Source organism: Podarcis liolepis, assembly GCF_965112155.1.
Source record: "Podarcis liolepis genome assembly, chromosome: 4".
NCBI lineage: Eukaryota > Metazoa > Chordata > Lepidosauria > Squamata > Lacertidae > Podarcis > Podarcis liolepis.
In genome coordinates, this window is record NC_139558.1 from 63,223,592 (window position 1) to 63,245,956 (window position 22,365).

Sequence of the window (22,365 nt, forward strand, 5' to 3'; positions counted from 1 at the left end):
CAGTACTAAACAGCCTAGTGGCTATGTTCTGTACCAGCTGTGGTTTCCAAGTTGACTTCAAAGGCAGCTGTAGTTAGAGCTTGGTACTGTAATTCTATTTGGGTGCTTCCAGAGTATATGGGTTATCCACAATGGCTGTAGACAGTAACTTGGTGCATGGGAATAGCCAGGATTTATGTTAGGGGGCCCGGCCTTATGTTAGGGGGACAGAACCTCCGTCAGTTAAGTATTTTTTTATTTTATTGATTGGGGGGCAACTGCTCCCCTGCCCCCCTTGGCTATGCCCATGACTTGGTGACATGTGGATCTAGAAGTACCCCAAAGCTGGACAATGGGGGAGTGCAACCACATGTAAAAGTAGTCTGTGTGCCTATTTCCTATACCTAAAATGACCTTCAAGAATTAACAGGCTCCCCTTCCCCCTTCCCCCTTCCCCCTTTCTCTCTTCTGCAAAACGTCACCTGCCACAGCAACAAAGGCCATCTCAGGACCAAACCACTCCTGAAACCAGGAGTGAGTTTAGATCATGTATATCCCAAGAATGTTTGAAACTATCTGGATGTTTGAAAGTCCCCAATATGCCAATAAGCAGGGAAGAAGAATCCTACAAACCAGTGCCTATATCCTTGAGATACAAGCCTTCTGCGTAGGTTTTCCCTATCAGCCTGCCATCATTAGTGGCCTTCCAGATAAGCTGCAGAAGCACAAAAAGATAAACTAGCAATTCTTGGTTTGGAGTCAGTTTAAAGATCCAATTCATTTGCATTGTGATCGCACAACAGCCTGGCCATTTTAAGCTTTTCATGATATTGTCACTCTTGAATTACCCTGCACCACTGGAGATAATGGTGACAAATGATGAGATGGATCATAGAATGAGGTGCTAACCAGCCATCTGAGTGAGCCAACATGAATCACCCAACCTAGTAGTCTGGCACAAACTTCTGATCATTTTCATGTATCTGAGCTTCTGGAATTCATGTCCCCTAAAAACTCATGAAACAGTTATTATTTGTTATGAACCTGATATCTGTTAATGAATTTTCTTTTCCTAATATTAGTTGGACACATATTACAATTTTTCACACACACATTATTGATGACCATGTAATGCAATTATTGGTCATAAAATCCATCACTTTTGCAGATTGAAGATGAGTATTTTTATTTTTATTTTCTGGACATTGGACTTAGATTTGTTTCCAGATGTTTGCAGGCAACCTTGAGTTGACTGACTGCATGCACACACAGTGTCTTCAAATTTAATTTTAAAAATTCAATTATTTCCCAGTAGTTCCTCATTTGTGGACTAAGCTTTTAAAAAGAAACCACCCCAGATATTGGCAATAGTGCTACACTGCAGATCAAAGTTTCATTCTCAGCCCAAAGGAGACAGACTAACAGTCTGAAGATTATCGCAGCAAACTGAACAAATAAATATGAGAGCCTATGAAAATGATTAACCAGTCCATTCATGTCTCTGGAGTTACTGACTTTGATCCATCACAGATGCATGGAATAGCAGATTGTTTATGAGAATCTATTCCTTTCAGGAAGAATACCTGATTGTGTATCATGAATTTATATGATAGGTGTTTTCCTTTGAGATCTGTTGGGAGTAGAAGAACAGAATATGGGCTGGATGAGAAATCAGATATTTAGCAAAGGGCCATCTTATTGCTCACTGAAGCATAATGCTGTATGTGAAATAGTCTGGATCAGGGCTAATCTCTTCAGGGACTGGATACAGGTGGTGGTGGAAATCACTATTATACTCATCTGCATGCATGGGAGGGAAACTATTTACACACAAATTGCCTTTAGGGTTGCCAGGTTTTTGCAAGCTAGAGACCACCCATTTATCTTTAAACAGGTGTGCGTTTAGAGGGAACCCACCCAATTCCCTCTAAATCTTGTCACCCACAACGGGTTGGGTTGGCTCTTCTGGAATGCTGCTTGTTACAGCTGGTGGGAGAGAAATTTGGCTAATTGGATTGGGTTGCCATACTAATGCAGCAAGAGATTGAAAGGGAAATGAAGAATCTTGCTTTGTAAATGGCTAAATACTCCCCCGCCTACATGAATCAGGGCAAAATTCTGCAAAGTTCCACTACACTATTAAGAGTCATAAGATTTGAAGTGTAGTCAGGACCTATTGCTATCAGTCACATGTGCCACATTTAACCATATTATTTGTACATTTAAATGCGTAGCTTTCAGAAATAATATTTATTGATTAGCATAATTTTTATTTTTCCTGTGATTTATGCTATAGAATATTTTGAAAAATTGCACGCTAGGCTTTTCCACTTCAGTTTAAAAGAAGGGTGCGGGAGAGAACTTATGCTGAATCCCTCTAATTTGCTTTCATTTGCTACTCAACTCATTCAAAACCAATTCTACTTGTAGCTAAATCTTTTAGCACTCAACTGATGGGAAAACAATGCCATTTAGGAAAAAAGAAAAGCCCAAGAAGGACGAGGATTTCTCCAAGCATTTGAACTAATGAATAGCTCAAACAGTAAGCTCTAAGAACACTGCAGTACCTCTTATGTGTTCCATAGTTGTTTTTATCCTAGGTAATGCCGGGGATTTTCATACCAATAAAAAAAATATGAAAAAAGAGAACTCATTCACCAACAACTACACTTGACATTAATGCTGAAGGAAATTTGTGAAAACAAATCCTTTTCATGGGAGTACTGATTAGCTGATTGAGGGAAAGACAATCAGGGTGGTTTCTCTGCTTCCCTCAATTTCCCAGATAGGACAACCATCTCCCGTAAAAAAATACATGGCAGCACATTTAATATGAATGCAACAAAGGAAGCAGTTAACTAGAACAGTCAGTGTTATAGAACAGTGAGATAACAGTCATCACAACAAAGGATATTTGAATAACAGAAGAAATGGGAAATTCAATACCCCCTTTAAAAAATAATAATAGTGATGGGCTTCAGGTATTTGTGGAAATTAATCCCCCCCTCCCACATGCACGCATTAGCTGTACTGACATTGTAAACAACATTCCCTTTGAAATTTCACGCATGCACACATGGGCAGAAGGAAGTCATTCGTGGTCTGCAGCAGATCAATTATGACCAAAACCCAGATTTCTCCTCTTCCTTAACCTGAGTTGAATTCCACCCCCACACTGTGGTGGGTAAAAAATGGTGAAGAGATCTAACAGATGAGAAACTCATAACAATTGTTCTTTATGGATGCACATTATCAAGAGTTCAAGGGCACTTTCAGCCAGGCAAAAACAGTTAAGGAAGGGCTACTGAGGGGTGTGGCTGAGGAGGAGGTGTGGCCTGGAGGTGTGATCCATCCTCCAGGGGTGGATCTACACTGACCTGCTTTACCTTATTAGAACAATAATAGATACATCGTTCTAATACATCACAGGGCCTACTTGTAAAATAAAGCGTTTCTTACCTTTCTTTTTTTCGTCACAACTACTTCTGGTTGCTGGTTGCTCTGCAGTGCCCTCTGGTTTCACAGTTTAATAGCACATTGTGAACATTAAAAGTAGAACATCGTGTGTGCATAGGGTTATCAAAACCATTCACCAACCCTTCTTTGACATTAAAAGCCATGAGTGCCCCAGGAGTGAGATGGAGAGCCCTGGAGGGCCATATTTGACCCCCAGGCCTGAAGTCCCCCAACCCCTGATGTACAGAATTGCAGTGTAAACATTTCTAGCTCCTGGCTGCACCCTATATGTAAGGCAGTATTATGCCACTTTAAGTGGTCATGGCTTCCCCCAAAGAATCCAGGGAACTGTAGTTTGTTAAGGGTGTTGAGGCTTTTAAGGAACTCCCTATTCCCTTCACAGAGTTCCAGTTCCAGAGTTCTCTGGCAAAAGGAAGTAGACATTAAACCACTGTAGCTCTGTGAAGGGAATAGGGGTCTCCTATTAGCACCCTTAACAAACTACACTTCCCAGGATTCTTTGGGTGAATGCATGATGGCTTAAAGTGGTATGCTTCGCCTTGGTGACAGTTGATTTCCTTGAGCCTCCTGTTTTTGTTTTCATTCATTTGCTTGAGCCCCACCTTGAAATTTGGTACCAAGCATGGAAGGATGGCATATCACCTTATCATTCCTGGCACTTTGGCAAGAGGCCGTTTTTCAGATAAGGGGCTTCATTTTGTCGCAGTGCTATCGCTTTGCCTTCGTTTCAGAGACTTCTGCTAATCCTTGCTGTCTATTTATCTGCCTGCTTCTTCTGACAGACCTAATGAATGTCATATCCTGTAGCCTGTTGGCTGGGAGAAATATTTTAAAAACAAGGGTGAGATTGACTGGGGTCAGTAAAATAAATAGCTTATCTGAACTCGACATCTCCTTTTACCTCATACGTTCGCCTTGTCAAAGATATCAGTAATGTTCCATTTTCTGAGTCACCATTTAGAATGGCTAAGGATTTAAATGTCATACTTCATTACTATTTGATGTGATAAGGGTTTCATAGTAAAGACCATCAGCCTCGATAACTGTTTATGCAATTCTTTCCTAGAAATGTATTAATTTTGTTCCTTAAAATTCTTTTCTATCACAAGGCCTTTTCTTCTCAGGCATATACAGCTTACCTGCATTAAAGTTCATCTAGAAATAGATTTTTTGTTTGGTATTTTTGTTATACAACTCACATTTGAATTCTATTTAAATCCCAGTAGGCTCAATAACCTTTTTTTTCCATTACAGGGGTAAGAATTATAAGATGTGCAGCTCGATACTATGAGCTTCTAAGCCAGTATAAGGCAGCTTGCTATGTAGGTGTGATCCAACAAAAATTGTCCCCTTCTGATTTTACACAAGACTTTCAATGGGAGTGTCAAACCCGCCACATCAACACTTGCATCCAACAGTTCTTAACGGTGCATGGATTTTGCATGTGAAATTATAAGTGACATATTCTATTGTTCTGTATTCTCTGTTGTTCAAAGATTTATCTCCCATAGTTCAGTACAACTGCACAAATAAAAAATTAAACCAGTAACAACAACAATTTATTTGTACCCTGCTCATTTGACTGGGTTGCCCCAGCCACTCTGGGAGGCTTCCAGCATATATAAAAACATAGTAAAACATTAAACCTTAAAAAGCTTCCCTATACAGGGCTGCCTATACAGTGTTCATCTTAAGCTATAACCAGACCTAAATTTCAGGTTGATGAGCTTGTGTGTGTGTGTGTGTGTGTGTGTGTAAATTTTTGATAATGTAGAATCCTCTGTCCAACAGATATGTAAATTGAACAATTTCTAAACTAAGTCCAAGTCTTACATTTATGATTACAGCCAAAGCAACATTCTCATTTAACCTTTTGGCAATACTGTAATTTGCTACCTTATCATTGCCTGCCTTTCATTATCTATTTCCCTAATTTCTTTGATTTCTCATTAATATATAAAGACATTTTACAATCAAGTAAATTCCAGTTCATGTTAAATTGTCCATCCTATTAGGCGCCTTTTGTAGATAGGAGATCAGAGATAGTCAATCTCCTACTGAGGCCCTTGCCGGAATTCTCTGCTTTGTTTTTTTGATGGCTTATCAGCAGCATTATTAGCCTTATGCAATGGCCCGTTCCTGCACTGCTATTTCTATTAAAATTTCATAATTAGGTGTGTGTAATTAAGTTTTTCATTATGTTCTCTAAATTCCCCCTGTCCCAATAAAAATGACAGACAAATGCCTTGAGACGTCTTAATGCCTTAATTGTTTCCCCAGAGTTAGATTACAGTTAAGGCCTGATCTAGAGAAATGCACTATGCACCATTTCTCTGAGCTACTTCTCCTACCCCCTCCCCCATTAAAAAAGACCCACTTTATTGAGAAAGTTAAATCTTCAGAGGAAAATACAAATACCTCGGATCTGCATAAAACCATTGGAGTGAAATTCTGCTTTTTTATGATTACAGGAACTTTGCTAACCTCTTTGGAAACAGAAGTTGGTATCTTCCCGATATTCTGTTTATGGGAAACTGAGCAAGAACAACAATAACAACAGAAAAAAACAGACTAGGCCCTGTCATATATCATTCACATGATGGGAGCCTCGTTCAATGAACACTCCTGCCCTTCTTCATCCCGTGTATCTGGTGCCCTAACTGCATGGAACATGTCAAGTGAGGCCATTGGCCCATCTGTCTCAGTATTGTCTAGACCAGGCATAGCCAAACTTGGCCCTCCAGCTGTTTTGGGACTACAACTCCCATCATCCCTGACCACTGGTCCTGTTAGTTAAGGATGATGGAAGTTGTAGTCCCAAAACAGCTGGAGGGTCAAGTTTGGCCATGCCTGGTATAGACTGACTGGCAGCAGCTTTTCATGGTTTCAGATAAGAGGGATTCCCAGCTTTATCTGATGATGTAAGGGACTCGACCAGGGACCCTTTGCATGCAAAGCAGAGCACCAATTTACAATCAGCCCCCTATGCACGACTTGCTTCTGCTTCTTTGCAGATTATCATGCTAATGTGTGGACATCTGTGGGCAAGGCCAGACAGCATGCTCAGTGCCAATGAAGAAACCAGCAGTGCATCTCCATAGCAGCTACATGATGCCCCCTTTGTGAGGCTAACACCTGAAAGGGGCTAATATTGTAACTGATTAGCGGGGTGAGAATATGCAATGGTTCAGGAACATATGGCTTCTTCTACTGTCATCTTCCCAGACATATCTTAATTTGGAAGACAAGGATGGAGTGCTTCTCACAGCACTGAAAAAGAGGGGTACTTGGGGGACAGAGGACAAACAAAAGTGGGAATAAAGAATCATTAAAGGAATGGGTTCAGCTGTTTGGGAGTGGAGGAAGAAGCAGAAGTGGATCGGGGAAAGAAAGCTTGTACAGCAGGAGGGACAAATTGGATGTGAGAGAATAGCTGGAGACCTCCCTTCACTCCCAATCATTCTCCACCAAGCACATTTACAGGGTCACTCTACAGTTGTTGTTGTATATAGGCAAAATTACTAGTTGCCAACATTCCTTTGTCTCCCCCCGCCCACTATAGCATGAAATTAGGTGTCCCATGTATCTGATATCTCTTTTAAACTGGGTTGCCTCTTTTGCATATGCACAACTAATACACTGGTGAGCCATGGATCAGGTTGATCCTGTGCTGGCATGCCACTGCCATGGCATATGAAACCTACTTGATGCAGACAAGGGAACCGGAGCCCCCTTTGAGCATTGCTCAAAATATGTAGAAAGCAACAATGGGATTCACCATTTGGCTGTAGCCCCGCCAACCACATGTTAGCATGAACCTCTGAAGTTGGGAATCCTTCACACACAGATATTTATGCATGTAGGATTTGCATGCAGGTGCTGGGGGGTGTTTGGATGATTAGCAGATTTCCTGCCCACCCCAAAATCAGGAGCTGGGCCTCTTAGTTCTCACTGTGGTGACAAATTTATGTCTGACTGCACCACTAGACTGAGTACTCCTGTAAACAAAACGTTCATTTTACATAGAAAACTAGATTTCTAGCAATGACTGCCCAGAAAAACCACTGTCAATGGGCTGGATGTGGGAAAGGGGAAGATCAAGCTGGCTCCAAGTCATGCTCTAGGAAAAGGCACCACTGGCTAGGTACAGACACCACAGCAAAACCGGCTGCCATGCAACCTTGCATAATTTATATTTACCACCACCACATACACACTTTATGGCGTTCAGGAGTGCTGAGGGGCCAGGAAAGGCAATTAGAGAAAAAAACAGCAGAAACATTATGGGATCTAATAGGAGAGGGCAATAGGGAAAGTCTGGAGAGGGTTAAAAAAAAGTCAGAAGGTTGGATGGAGAATGGGGGCAGGATTGAGGGAGGCAAAAGAGAAGGGGAATCGCAGGGCTGAAGTAGGTACGAGCAAAATTGACCTGCCTTGCAACATATTTTACAGATTATTGCAAGAATCTCTCCTTTTGCATCCCCCCCCCAAAGGTTCCTTAGACAGAGGGAAAGTGTTAATTCAGCCCGTAATGGGACATCCTAGTTGGATGCTGCCTATTGCCTTTATTCTGCATTGCTTTATGGCATCATCACGAAGCCAATTCAAAGTGAGGTAAAGAAGCACTGTCCTCATTCTGATGGCATAGCAACTATGTGACCCACGATTGGTTACAATTTCAGACATTTCGTGAAGAATTCAGATTAAAATATAATGTTGCTGGCAAGTAGCTAGTGAGAGCGACAGTGAACAGATGTTAACAAAGGTAAATATTGGGAGGCTTTTAGAGAACACTCAGGGCCTCCATGAATCTCCCTTTTATGCCAAACAATGCTCCCCAAGGAAATAAGCTAACAAGCTTTCCTTTGCAAGTGGAAGAATAGAAAACATAAGCGCCCCCTACTCATCTGCAATCTGAAGTGGTACAGTCTGAGAAGGACAATACCACACACTTCATTCGCACATGTAGATTAGCTTTTAGCTGCAGCTGCATTTGCTTTTGGAAGTGCAGATAAAGCAGAATAGGATCCGGCTGCCTGTTCCATCAGTAAATTAAATCTGTTCTTGCTACTCCTGATCTAGCATCTTAATACAATAAAGACTATCTATGCCAAAACAAAATAAAGTGAATGAGAGGAAAACTAGCCCGAACACCTTCAGTCTGCTTGACACATCAGTTTTGCTTTCTGCCCTGGGGCTCTTGGAATACTTTGATGTCACTTTTCAGAGTAGGTTCTTTGTGCTGGTCTTGGGTTATAAATTTTAGTGTCCTTGGGGGTGGGGGCTTTTTTTTGGAGTGGGGGTTGCTGATGTTTTTCTTCGTGTCTCCAAGATATATCTACCTCTTTTTAAAATATTTCTTTTTTTCCAATCTGAGAAACCTGAAAGATGCTAAAGGAGAAATAATTTCCGCTATATTTGCCCTATACAACTCTCTCTCTCTGCCTCCCCTACTACCATTTATGTGTAGTGCATCAGATATTGGATATTCATTCTATTCCACTTGGCTTTAAAAAAAAATCTCTGGTGGCTTTCTGTCCTTTCTCTTCCAACATTCCAAAATATAAAATATGTGTTTTTATCTTTTAAGAACTAAGGCTGGGGTCTATTTCACTGGGACTAATTATGAGAAGGGATATTTAGGACTGAGGGGGGCCTTGCCTTCAAGTTGCATTGAGGAGAAAAAACTCCTTTTAAATATAGAACTAATAGTACAATCTTAAATCTATTTACTCAGAAGTAAGCCCAACTGAGTTCAGTAGGAATTGCTTCCAGATAAGTGGATATTGGCCTTAGCTCTGTTTTGCACCCAGAAGTTTCCAGGTTCAGCCCCCAGCTTCTGCAAATAGGGCAGGCAAAGACCCCTGTCTGAAATCCTGGAGAGCTGCTGATCAGTATAGACAACACTCCACTCAATAGCCCATTGGTCTGACTCAGTATGTCAGCATCCTAAGATTTCAGCAAAAACAAACTCTGAAGATGCTCATGGGTGATATTTACAAAGTAGTGGCATCTTAAAGAAGAGGCAGCAGGTTAGGGTGGCCAGCAAGTATATCCTTGCTCTCCCCCTAGCATTTTTTTTAATAGTGGGGTGGACTGAAAACCTGAAAGAGTACTTTCAATCCTGTTTCAGTCCCAGGGCTGCTGCAGCAGTAGGCTTCCTCATTATCACATTCTTCGCTAAATAAATAAAATGTGTTTATTTAAGGGGTCACATGTGGTTTAGTGTAATAGAGGAACTTTAAAACACACACACACACACACAAACGAGCCCTAGGAAAACTAGCAACTGCTTGGTAGACTCGATTATGAAAATGTACTTTTACCATTATCTTTTGGTTGCTGGTGTTGTAACACCCCAGACTGGACATTGTAGTCCCATTCATTACGCAGTTTACTTCAAGTACAGTTCATTTCACAAGTACTAAAGTAGTTTGCCTCTAAAGTTCTTGGGTATAATTTGGGAAAGCCGTAAAACTCGTAAGAGGGAGAATGCATAAATCACTGTCCCTATATGACATACCCATACCCCATGTTTCTCAAAAACAATTGGATATAAGGAATTTCCTTTTTTTTTTAAAAATGCACATAATTAATGTTTGAGTGCATGTATGGAGGATGGGTTGACCTATCGTATTCATATTGGCATCTAAGGAAAACATAATAAAAAAGCTTTCATAATTCCTGTCTCATGATTCAAACTTAGTCCATATGAAGCTCTATGCTGAAGTGGGGAAGAAATGGTATTACTTGATTATGTAAGTGAGCAATGAATCAATAAGGTGGTATTTGGAGCCCCTTTCTTATTAATTTGCATGATCGCATTTGCTTTGATTATGTAATTACTTTCTGAAGACAATTTTTGCCACATGCAAATGTGCTTTTGTTGACAATCATGATTCTTCCTCCCTCATAACTTCTGCCCTATTACAAGTGCGGAAAACAGGAAAGGAAACGATTACCTGGCGACAAACTCAAGTACGTATAACTATGAGGAGAGCAGTTCCATTGAAATCTTTGACAATAATTAGCCTACTTCTTAAACTCTGGCAATTATCTCTTTCCCTTACCCTTCTGAGTAAGTGCACACCTCTTGTCTCAGACATGATAGCTGCTCAAAATACTTCAAAATGGCCATCTAACTAATTTGCTTTAGAACATTTCATTGTTACTTACTCTTCAAAATATGGTGTTAATTTCCAATTTGTGTGGCATTCTCTTTTTTGCTTTCTCCTTCATTATCTAGAAGGAAGAGCTGAACAGTCTTCAGATGACATTGCAGTACAAAGGCTTTATTATTCCATGTAGGATCTTCTCAGAAACTTCACATGATCATGTTTCAGCAGTTTCTCTTTGTGATAATTAAACTTAAGGGTTCTCAAACATTCCCTTTACCTGGTGGACTAGATACTGAACTTACCGAAGACATGGGGCCTCATAGATGGCCCTCCTTTTTTGTTCCTCTAGGTAGTCTAGATTGATTGAGCTGACCCATATTCCTTAGAATATGTTTTAAGATACTAATTACTCTTAACTTTGCAATTAATGGAATGTGTGCAAGTTCACAGCTTTCTGGTACAGCTTGTTGTCTTCTATGGGCTTTTAGGAAAAAGGTTGGAAGAACTTAATTCTTCATACCGTTTGCATTGAGAATATGTCTTCTCCTATTATATCTGATGCACGTTTGTTTCTTAAAGTGGGATCAAATGGCTCTTTGACATTGTTACAAAAATTAATTATGCAAAGGAACCCAGAGCATGAGATGGGAACTTTTTTTATGTGAAAGAGATAAATAAAAAGCTACAGGCCACTTTCTGTCATACTGGATAATTAAGTTTTACACAAATTATCTTACATTTAATGTCTTGTCAAAATAGGATTCCAGTATTTTACTTTCAAGGCACTTGCCAAAATAAACTCTGGCTCTATAGAAACTTTAGACCAGGATTCTGTTACAGTGAATAACACCAGCATCAGCATCAGCATCATCATCATCATCAATAAATAAATAAATACCAACAGTTAAGCTCATCTGTAATATTTACCAATTTTAGATAGACTAGCTAATACCTCCACCTTGGCTTTCTTTCTTGCTTGAACTGTTATCCACTTGCCCCTGTTAAAACTTTTTCAGGTGTTTAATATTTTTGCTGTTGTTTGTTAAGCATACAATTTGGCCCCAACCCAAATATGCAGTTGGCAACATCCATGGTTGCCTGTGTGACCCTCTTCAAAAATCAGTAAACAGATGCTTGGCAGGAAGGTACTAAATAGAGTCCTCACCCCCCCCCCACTGTTGATAGGCAGGATATTGCTTTGCGTTAGTATCCTGGCAGCAAGATCAGGGAGAGAACCACTACATGCAGAAACCACTTGCACACATTGCTCCTCATCCAGCAATGGAAATCTAGCCAGAATGGGCTTGCACATTATAAACAAAAACATAGTCATTTCTGTATGACACCTTTTTGTTTGCTCATAGAAAATTCAAGGAAGTTCAAAGTTCCATCACAACAAAAGAGGTAATAATGCACTGGTTCAGTTAGTTAGACCTACCTTTTCATCCGCAACTCACCTAAATAAATCTATATGCAGATATCTTGCATAGTTTATTGTCTGCCATTCTCTTGCATCTCTTGTTGTTTGAATGAAACATACAAATTGTGTGTGGCAAATTATGGTAAACCCTGATGTTGATCAACAACACCATTTAGATCATCTATGATTCAGAACTCCTACTAAGAAACCCTGAAGAAGCAAATACGGTGCATTTTATTTCCAAATCTACATTCCTTCTTCTTTTCCAATAGTCCAACTGATCTAAACTTGGTCATTCTTTTGTAATGGAAGTTCAGATCCAGGGGCACTGACTCCCCCCCCCCATATTGAGGAGGCCTTGTGTCACGTGACACTGGTTTCCAGTAAGCATAAATACGTGAGGCATCCCTTCAGTTGCCCTGGCTCTGTAGCTACTCAGCGATGACTTACCATTTTCTTCCAAGGAATGTTGTGAAAAGCAAGATTGAAGCAGGTACAAGAAAAACAGTAAAATTAGACTGACTGCTTATATGTAATTTACAGTTTGGGGATATAGCAGTGCTTAAATTTCAGAAGGCAGGGGGTTGGACTCGATGGCCCTTGTGGTCTCTTCCAACTCTATGATTCTATGATTCTATGATTCTAACTTTCCTTAATGCCTCAGCTGTTCACCATGAAACAGGCTGAAATGGATTGGACTAATTTGGGGCAGTGGAGAATAAATAAACCAAGAATAAATAACGAAGCATTTTGCAAATACCTACGAGTCACTGGACCAAACACCAAAAAGAGATAATGGAGAAATTAATTTTAGTATTGATATATTAATGCACACTTGTCACTCCTAATTGTTAACATTTGATGGCAAGTATGAATGGGGCTCTGATAACAGTTAGCAAATTGTTGTCTTTATAGAAGATGGGGTGATCAGAAACAACAGATGGTGCTATCATCTTCACATTCCACTCGTATAGGCATTTTTAGAAGAAGAAAAAGAGAGTTTTATTTATGTTATCTGTCTCTAGATGTGCCTGTCACATCTCCTCAATGAATGCTAAGTGCATCACTTTTTGTTATTTTCATGTAAGCCCCCACAAACTTAAAGTCCTGCTATGTGCTCCGGTTATAGCATTGTTTGATACCATCCACTTGAAATATTGTCATGAGGATGGGCTATAAATATCAAGTATAACTGTGATACTTTGGTTGGATGCAATGAGCACACTACAGCTGCGTGTAGATATTCACAGCTGGATAGAGATTCATCCTAACAAATGGATCTTGCATGCATGCAGTGGCGGAGCTTCGTGCTCTGGCACCGGGGGGGGGGGCGGAGAGCAGGCGGGGGCAGATCTAGCACACATCCCGAGGACGTGGCGCATGTTCTGGGGGTGTGGCACATCGCCTGCAGGGGCATGGTGCGCTGCCCGCTGGGGCAAGGCGCATGTGCTGGGGGCGGGGTGCCCAACGCGGGGGGTGGGGGGAGCCGCGATGGCACCCTGGGGATTGTGCTGCCGGGGGCGGTGCACTCTCCCTGTAGTCCTCTTCCTCCACCAGTGCATGTATGGTTCCCCTTTGTCTTTCAGGAGTTGTGAGTGTAGAGCACTTTCTGTCTTGCAGATGGCTAAAGAGTGGAGATACCACAGCCTCTGGTATGGACAAAACGTAGCACAACATGGAGGTATATTGATCCAAAAGCCTCAGTGCCATAACACAACATGTAACACAGTACAAAACGAACATTAAAAACTTGGACAGAAGTTCTAGCATTATAACCAGGAAAACTAATGCAACAATCCCCACACCTGAATGCAGTCTCCTCTCTCCCCTGCCTCCCAGCAAAATGATCAAAATGGAGTATACATTTATTTATTTATATCAATACCAAATGGAGAATTTTTCATTCTTCTGGCTTCTTTTAAATCTGTCTCTGCTATTATGGGAGGATCACATAGCATGTCCATGGCTACAGCCTGCACAAAACACACACACGCACCCACTGTTTCATGGGGCCACAATGGCGCAAAAACGTGGTTACAAAGCATGGACCCACATGGATCCTCAGGATTTTTGCATTGGGCTACCCCAAACTCACCGTCAGATCACATGTCTGTGGCCACAGCATGAACCACAAAAATCATACATCCACTGTTTTGTTTAGAATATTTTTTCTTGTTTTCCTCCTCTAAAAACTACGTGCGTGTTATGGTCAGGTGCGTGTTATAGAGCGAAAAATACGGTACATTCTTTGGGTCTCCCTGAATACACTGGCTCTCTAACACTAACTGTACCTGAAAGATGTGTGGCAAGACTGAGAAACATCTGGGCAATCATTTTTTTATGTACCAGATTGCTTCTGAAATGAGAACATATTCCTAATGTTTCCAGGGGAAAAGCTTCACCATGTTTTTTCTTCACTCTTTTCTTTACTCTTTAAGAATTCCTGTAGGCACATTTTTACTTTTACAACTGAAGTTCATGTCATTTTTCAAAGAGAAATGCTTGTTGATTGGTTTGTCAATGCAAATAAAGAGTAGGCTTAGTAGAACTGTGTTGACATCACATGACCTTGCATTGTACCAGACACAAAGATTGTCACCAGTATTATTCTTGTTGCATATCAAATATTTTCCTCTAAAGCCATTGGTTTATGGAAAATAGGCTCACTGTGTAGTCTGAGAATTCTCATAAAGGAGAGATTTAGAAGCTACATTTCAAATACAACATTTCTTTGCTACTTCAGAATTATTGCTGTAAATTAGAATGGCCATGTCCCATTAGAGCAGAGTGTAAATAAATAAATTAGATTTTCTTTTTTTTTTTTCATATTGCAGCATTTGTTTCTTCTCTAAGAATTTCCTTGGATAGGAGCCACATCAGCTTTCAGTAGTTTAATTTTCTGAGGATTTTGCCTCCTTTTCTGAAAAGGGCTGTATTTATTCATATAACATGACATGTCACAATATTATAATGATTATCCTGTTGCTTTATCCATGGTCCATAATACCATCTGGTTCAAAGCTAGCCTTCTCATTGCATGTGCACCATCTGGAACACCATCCATCTACATTCTAATTATTGTACAGATGAGATTTTTGTTTCTACAGAAACACCATATTGGCTGTATCCTTCACTGATTGCTTAATTTGGGAAAAAAATACAATGCAAATAGCATACAGCAGAAGCAAATTCTTGGCATCTTTAATTATTTTTAGATGTTGCATTTGTCATCGCCCCCTTTCCCCAAAGCCATTTCATACAAAAGTACAGTATCAAAAAGCTGCAAAGAAATAATCATCAAACATTTTTACAATGTATTGTCTATTACACTATTATTCCCGTATAGCCTCTGGGAGAAAAGCTGCTTTTGTTCATACCTGATCTTCTGGAATAAAACCTAAAGTTTAGTAGTAGAATAAAACACTATGTCCCACATTTAGGCCTTTTAAATGTATCAACAAGTATGTGGATTGTTTAGATTGTTTAGATACTGTTAGATCTTTTTTGAAGAAGCAGATTTGGGGAACCTGTAGCCCTGAAAATATTGTTGGACTCCATCTCCAATCAGCCCCAATCATCATGTCAGTGGTTGGGGATGATGGGAGATGAAGTCCAATGCCATCTTGAAGTTTACAGGTTCCTAACTGATTGGAGGGTGAGGGAATGGATCAGATGGTTTGGGGCAGCCCATCATTAGCAGATGAGGGAAGGGAAAGATAGTTTCCTCACCATTCTCCAATTTCAGTTATTTCTTAGCATTCATTTATTGAACACATATGCATACTCAGCACTGGGAAGGCATAGACAAGTATGGATATTTGGATATGTACGAATCTACTTTTGCTATCTTTGAACAGGCCATACAAGTCTACATATGTATTCGAGCCATAAAATTTGCCCCTGTCATTACTTTCTGGACCTCCCTCAGTGGTGAGGATCCTGGTTGGCTGCCTCACTCCAATGACAGTGACAAATATGGCTGCAGTGGCATAGTGGTGAGGGGGGTGCAAGAAGAGTAGCTATATTATCTGGTAGGCTGACCGAACTGACTCAGCTTGCTCCCCTGCACTTGCCACCCACTAGTTAAGCCCTTCCAGTGTGGAAGATGGACTGAAATGGCTACCCAGACAGTATTGTATTCCTGCAATGAACTAGCATAGGTATAGCAGCAGCACTGGAGCCTGGTTTCCAGCAGAATATGTTGGGAACATAGCTGCCAACTTACAGATTTGAAAATAAGGGACCAGCAGCCTCGAAAATAAGGGATCAGCAGCCAAAGTAAGGGATTTTAGTCAACCAGCAGCCAAACAAAACCTCAAGTGGTGGTTCCCATAGCACAGCAACCCGGCAAAGGGATGCAGCAAGGAAAACCACCGTCGCCTCTCCGCTGGGAAGTGCTGAGCAAAGGCGAGTCCCCAGGCAACACGGCCGATTTGATCAGCACAAAGCATGCAAGCTCCACCCCCCAGTCGTTCTTAGACTCTTTATTGGGTGAGCAACGCAGCCAAGAGGGACGCAGGTGGCGCTGTGGGTAAAACCTCAGCGCCTAGGACTTGCCAATCGTCAGATCGGCGGTTCGAATCCCCGCGGCGGGGTGCGCTCCTGCTGCTCGGTCCCAGCGCCTGCCAACCTAGCAGTTCGAAAGCACCCCCGGGTGCAAGTAGATAAATAGGGACCGCTTACTAGCGGGAAGGTAAACGGCGTTTCCATGTGCTGCGCTGGCTCGCCAGATGCAGTTTGTCACGCTGGCCACGTGACCCGGAAGTGTCTTCGGACAGCGCTGGCCCCCGGCCTCTTAAGTGAGATGGGCGCACAACCCTAAAGTCGGACACGACTGGCCCGTACGGGCAGGGGTACCTTTACCTTTTTAACGCAGCCAAGCAACACAGTTGGAGCCTCCCTCCTCCCTGGCCGGCAGGGAGGGAGGGAGAGGAGCTGCTTCCTTTGAAACCCGGGAAATTTAAGGGACACCATCAATAAGGGACAGCAGTGGATACGGCGCTGGGATAAGGGACTTTCCCGCCAAATAAGGGACGCTTGACAGCTATGGTTGGGAATAAATGGGAAGAACCCGGAAGTTACCGAACAGACTGTTGCACTATAGACAGCAGGTGACTGCTCCTGGCATATAGTCTGAAACAGTGTAATCATCTACCTTCAGAGTCTACCATTTCATTCTGCCTTATGAGTATTTTCAATCCATACAAGCAGAATGTCTTTTTCTAATAAAATGGGTATCAGTCTACAGTCATTACTACAGAAAATCTGTCTTAGCACACGTGTTTTAATAGAATCTGCATAATTATATACTTGCAACAGTCCATACTTCAATCTACGCATACAATTTTGGATATAAATTTCTTTTCTTTTTTATTAATTCTAATAACAGCCCAAGTTTAGCATCTTGGGTATTCTTTTTGAGAAGTGATTGAAGATCTGAATAAAATAGTTTTTCTAAGGTCCTTAAATTAATAAAGGAGATAATGATTAATTAGGCATGCTGTTCAATTTGTGTTTTTCTTAGTAATCTAAAATTCAGGTAGAATGAGTGCTAGGATAAAAGGTTAATAAATAAAACATTATTAAAGTTTATAAAACTCTCTCTTTAAATCAGAAGCTTCAACAAGCTACAGTGCCCCCAGTGTAATGCGGCTTTTTTGTAAATTGCTCCCCTTTGGCAAAAAATCAATAAAATACAAAATTCTCTAATTAGCTGGAAACTCAGACTAAGTGCCCTTTCTTTTCAAATTTCAAATCATTAGAAAGGTGGGGGAAAGCCTGGAGAAATGAACTCAGCAGAAAAAGCAATATGTAGATCATAAGATTTTTTTAAAATATATAAAAAAACTATTAATTAATTGACTGCCTCTTGGAATCAGTAATCTTCCCTAGCACAAAGATTGTTCATCAAAGCACTCTGCTATGGTCAGCCTTCCTGAGAAAGATTTCTCTGAGGATTGGGTTGCCGGTTTGCTTCAGAGGATGCTCAAAGCATATACTTCTGTTGAATATGCCCACATTATTCTTGCTTCAGTGGTGGCTGTTCATCCACAAACCAGCAAGCAGCATCTGGATTAAAGATTACTGCCATCCTGTTGCTCCACAAAGCCTTGTTGCTGGCTGGATCAACTTAAGGCAGTCAGGCTCATCTGAGTGCTTTGAACAGACAATCCTACCTTTAGATGTCCATCTGCTCAGGCACATGAAGGTCAACACAATGGGTGAATGCCTGGAACTAATTCAAGGAACCTTGATTATTCTGTCAAACGTGTTAGATGTTCATCAAATAACCCAGAACTGTATGTGATAATAGATTGGTTCCTATTGCAACACACAACCTAATCCCTACTTCATGTCTACCTCCCTTTCCCCAACCTACTTGCTTGCATTCGGCACTGTGTTGTGCCTGTATGATTCTGCAGTGGTGGACTTTGGGCTTTCAGTTTTCAGCAGCATCCTGTGTGATGCTAAAATTTGGTGCTCCCACCTCTCATGCTCTCTTCTACAGCATTGTTGTGGTGCCCCCTGCAGTGCGGTGCCCAAAATGGTTATGCTACCCTAAAACTGCCTCTGGTCCTTGGAACATCAAAGATGGCCAGAGACTGAGGTTTCCTACACGGGCGATGGTGGTATTGTGGATTGGTTGTGGATTTGGCAGAACCCAAAGGCATTTGGCTCTTGATATTTTAAGTGAAGTTATTATACCTGTGCTAGCTCTTTGCAAGGATTTACTAGGCTTGACTGGTGTTCCTCCTCAAGGTTTGATGGAGCCTATGGCCTTGCTGATTCCACAGTGGGCTGAAGAAAGCTAGGTAAACTGTGGTTAGAGCTGGAAGGATCTGTCAGTTTTAGTTTTCTCAGTTTCTCATACTGCCAGTTTAAAATTCAGTTCTGCATAGTTGTATTTCTGTAGCAATTCACATTTTAAAAAATCCTCATGAAAATGATTCAGCATTTTAGTGCAAATTGCTCCTAATAAATACATTTTTGTGCACATCATAGCAAACAATTTCTCCTGGTATGATGCATTTTTGTGTCTTATTTTTAGTACTACATCAATTTTTATGCATGTCATCCCCTAATGTGTACATTTTTATAAACATTCTTTGGTTGGAGAACTGCATCACAAAATTCAGAGAAGTACAATTTTTGAAGGATGCTTGCGTTTCGGTTCTCATATTGTTTCATAAATTGCAAAACTGAAAAATGTGGCTTTAAATGCAAAGTGAATAAAATTTCACCTCTTTCCCTAATTGTCATTAAAACAGGATCAACCCATTACTAATAGAGTTGGCTTTACATTTTAAAAGAAACTAATTCTAGTATAGCAAAAAACGGAGAATTTATATTTGTAGCAGGGGAGGGGGAATACAACTTTTCCACAAATCTTGTGTTTTATGGTCAGAATGTACAACTTGGAGCTGAAATTCTGTTGTGTAACATAGTTATGGAGTAGAGGATCTATATGTTAATTGTTCAAGAATATCTTCTTTTGATGGTTGTTGTAAGCTGATGTATTTGTTTTGCATCTCACCGTAGGGTTTTGGCACAGCTGGAGTAAACAGAAGTCAGTATCCAATGTGGAGCTTGAGGCCACAATATTCCTAGTTCATTTTGTAAACAGTTTAGCACATAATGCCTTAAATTAGCTAGTTGTCTTTTTCTCCAGATTTTTCCTCTCAGATTTCGTTTTGAAGGCATAATTTTTATTTTATGTTAACACTCTCTATTTCTCAGTAACATAACAAGATATTCCAATACTGTGCAGAAAGTTATTTTACACTACTTGGAATGTACCTTCATGGGGGGGGGGGAGAGAGTAACAGTGCCTGTGTATATAGGCAAATGCTGACAATGATACAACAAATCAGTGTTGTGTACTGATTTGAGTGTCAGACTAGGACCTGGGAGACCAGGATTCAAATTCCCAACTCAGCCATGAAGCTCACTGGATGACCCTGGGCCAGGCAGACCTCTTAGTGTAGCCTACCTCACACAGTTGTTGTGGCACTTTAATAAGGAAGAGGTAGACCATGTGCATCACCTTGGGCTCCTTGGATTTAAAAAGTGGGATACAAATGCAATAAATTAAATAAACGTACTCAAGAATGTTTCTCATAAAAAAAACCACTGGCTGACAATGGCTTCATGAACTGGCCTATCTCTTTGTCTGTTCTTTACTGTATAATATGGGAGACAGGGGCCCCCACCAGGCAGGGAGGCAATAGTGTATTGAATCCTCACCTCTCAGCTTCTATCGGATTCATAATCTAATGATGGATTGATGCCATAGCAAAGTAACAGCTCAGCAAAGATTCCCTATTCTGCCTTTTGTTATTACTTTAGGAATTCTCCATTCATGTCTGTATATTAGTTGTTCCCCTCTAGAAAAAGGGTATCCGTGTGGTTTGGCCTCAGCAGCTGCCTGGTCTAAAGAAGGATTTTGAAACACTTTGAACATGGAAATTGCTATCTATATGGTAAGTAATGGCAAGAGCCACCACAACACCACTCTCACCCCTGAAATCCAATATATTTGCCATTATTTTAAAGTGCCCTTTTTACACACAACAACAGCAAGAACAAGTTTATTGTCAGTGTGCCATGCAGTATATATTTTAAGAGTTTCCAGAGAATTATGTTATAGTTTAAAGGAAGGAGCAAATAGGGCAGCTGGCAAGCAGCGCATATCTTGTGTGCTGCAATTCTCAATGAGATGATAGTTATTCACCGCCAGCTGTTCACAGTGCAGCAGTGACTGTGGACCAATTGACCAGGGATTATTGCTTCTTCCCTACTTAAGGTGAAGTGTTTTCATATTCTATCACTATCGCTGATGAAGGGCCATGTGGGGAACAGTGGCAAGTGTTGCATAATAAAAAACCTTCCCAACTAGCACTGCCTTTTTAATTGACCTATATGCTGAACCAGTCTTGAAACCGGTCAGGAACATGACTCTGGCTGTTCCAGTGGTGATGCTCTTTTTAAGCATATCAACCTTTCAAATTAAGTAGACATGCAGAAGTTGGATGCTTTTTAGCTTGGCTGGCAGAAAGGGCTACGGAAGGTTACAGATGAGGAGAAATGTAGTTCCTGCATCCCATGTCACACATGCTATGAGTGCTGCAGGCTATTGATGAGCTGCACTCTCTCACCCCACCCTATAACTTTGTATATATTCTTACATCAATTATAACCTGGATTTAAGTTGATTTAGCACCATTGATTTAAACAGGTGTTAATTATTTCCAAAACTGCATGTTAGGTTTAATATTGTCATCTGACCTCCATTAACCAGCAGGAACAGTTTCATGGATTCTGACTTGTCCTGTGCAAACGTGAAATAGTTGGACTATAGGCCATGAGGTTTCCTTGCAAATCAGTATGACCAACCCAGAGTAGAAACAGACCTTCTGAACTGAGGCATGCTCATGTGGATTCTGGTGGAGTTTGGGACATTTTGGCAGGAACTGGGGTATGTAAGACAAGAAAGAGAAGTTAGCAGCTGATGAATGAGGCTGGGAAGCAGCAGAGACCTAAATTGCTGGGGAAGGCAAACTATTGTGTGATGGGAACAGAGGATGCTGATTTATACCAAGTCAGATTATCATGCTGAGTATTGTCTGCACTGACTGGCAACAGTTGTCGAGGGTTTCAGATGGTGGGCATTCCCAGTCCTACCTACAGATGCCAGCATCCCATGTCACACACGCTACAAGGATATTGGGATAAACCAGTATCTTTTTTTCTTGCAAATCAGATGCTGTACCACTGAACTGTGGCCCTTTCCCGTGTCAAATTCATGGCAATGTGTTGGCACAGGTCCTTTATAGGTTCTGAAATTTTGGGCGATTCAACCAGTCAGTTGTGTTGCCACTGAATCTGCAGCATGTGCATGTAGCAAACAGTTGCTATTTTAAAATGGTGGATTGTTTCAATCTTGTGTACCCTTGTTGCTTCCACCTCTGCCCAAGCTGTGCTCAGCTTTGCATGCAATGCAAATGCTGGATGGGTACAAGACACGAGACAGATTGCACAAGTCAGATGTATTGAAGAGATTACTGTATGCTCACTGAAATTGTGGGCAGAAGATTTCCAACACCAGATCCTGAAAAACAAAGTCCCCTTTGCACACAGGGGATATTCAGTATCCATATCAGACAATGGGAAAGGCTTGTTTTGCTTTTGCAAATTTCAGGCATGGCCTTTAGCAGGCTTTGAATAATGTTTTCAAGTTCTTATCTTCAACCAAGAGGGCTATATAAAATGCATATACAATGAAACCTGGGTGCATCATCTCTGATTACCATTCTGGATTTCACAGTGCACACATAGAAAGACACTTATATAGAGAGCTATATCTCTAGCTGC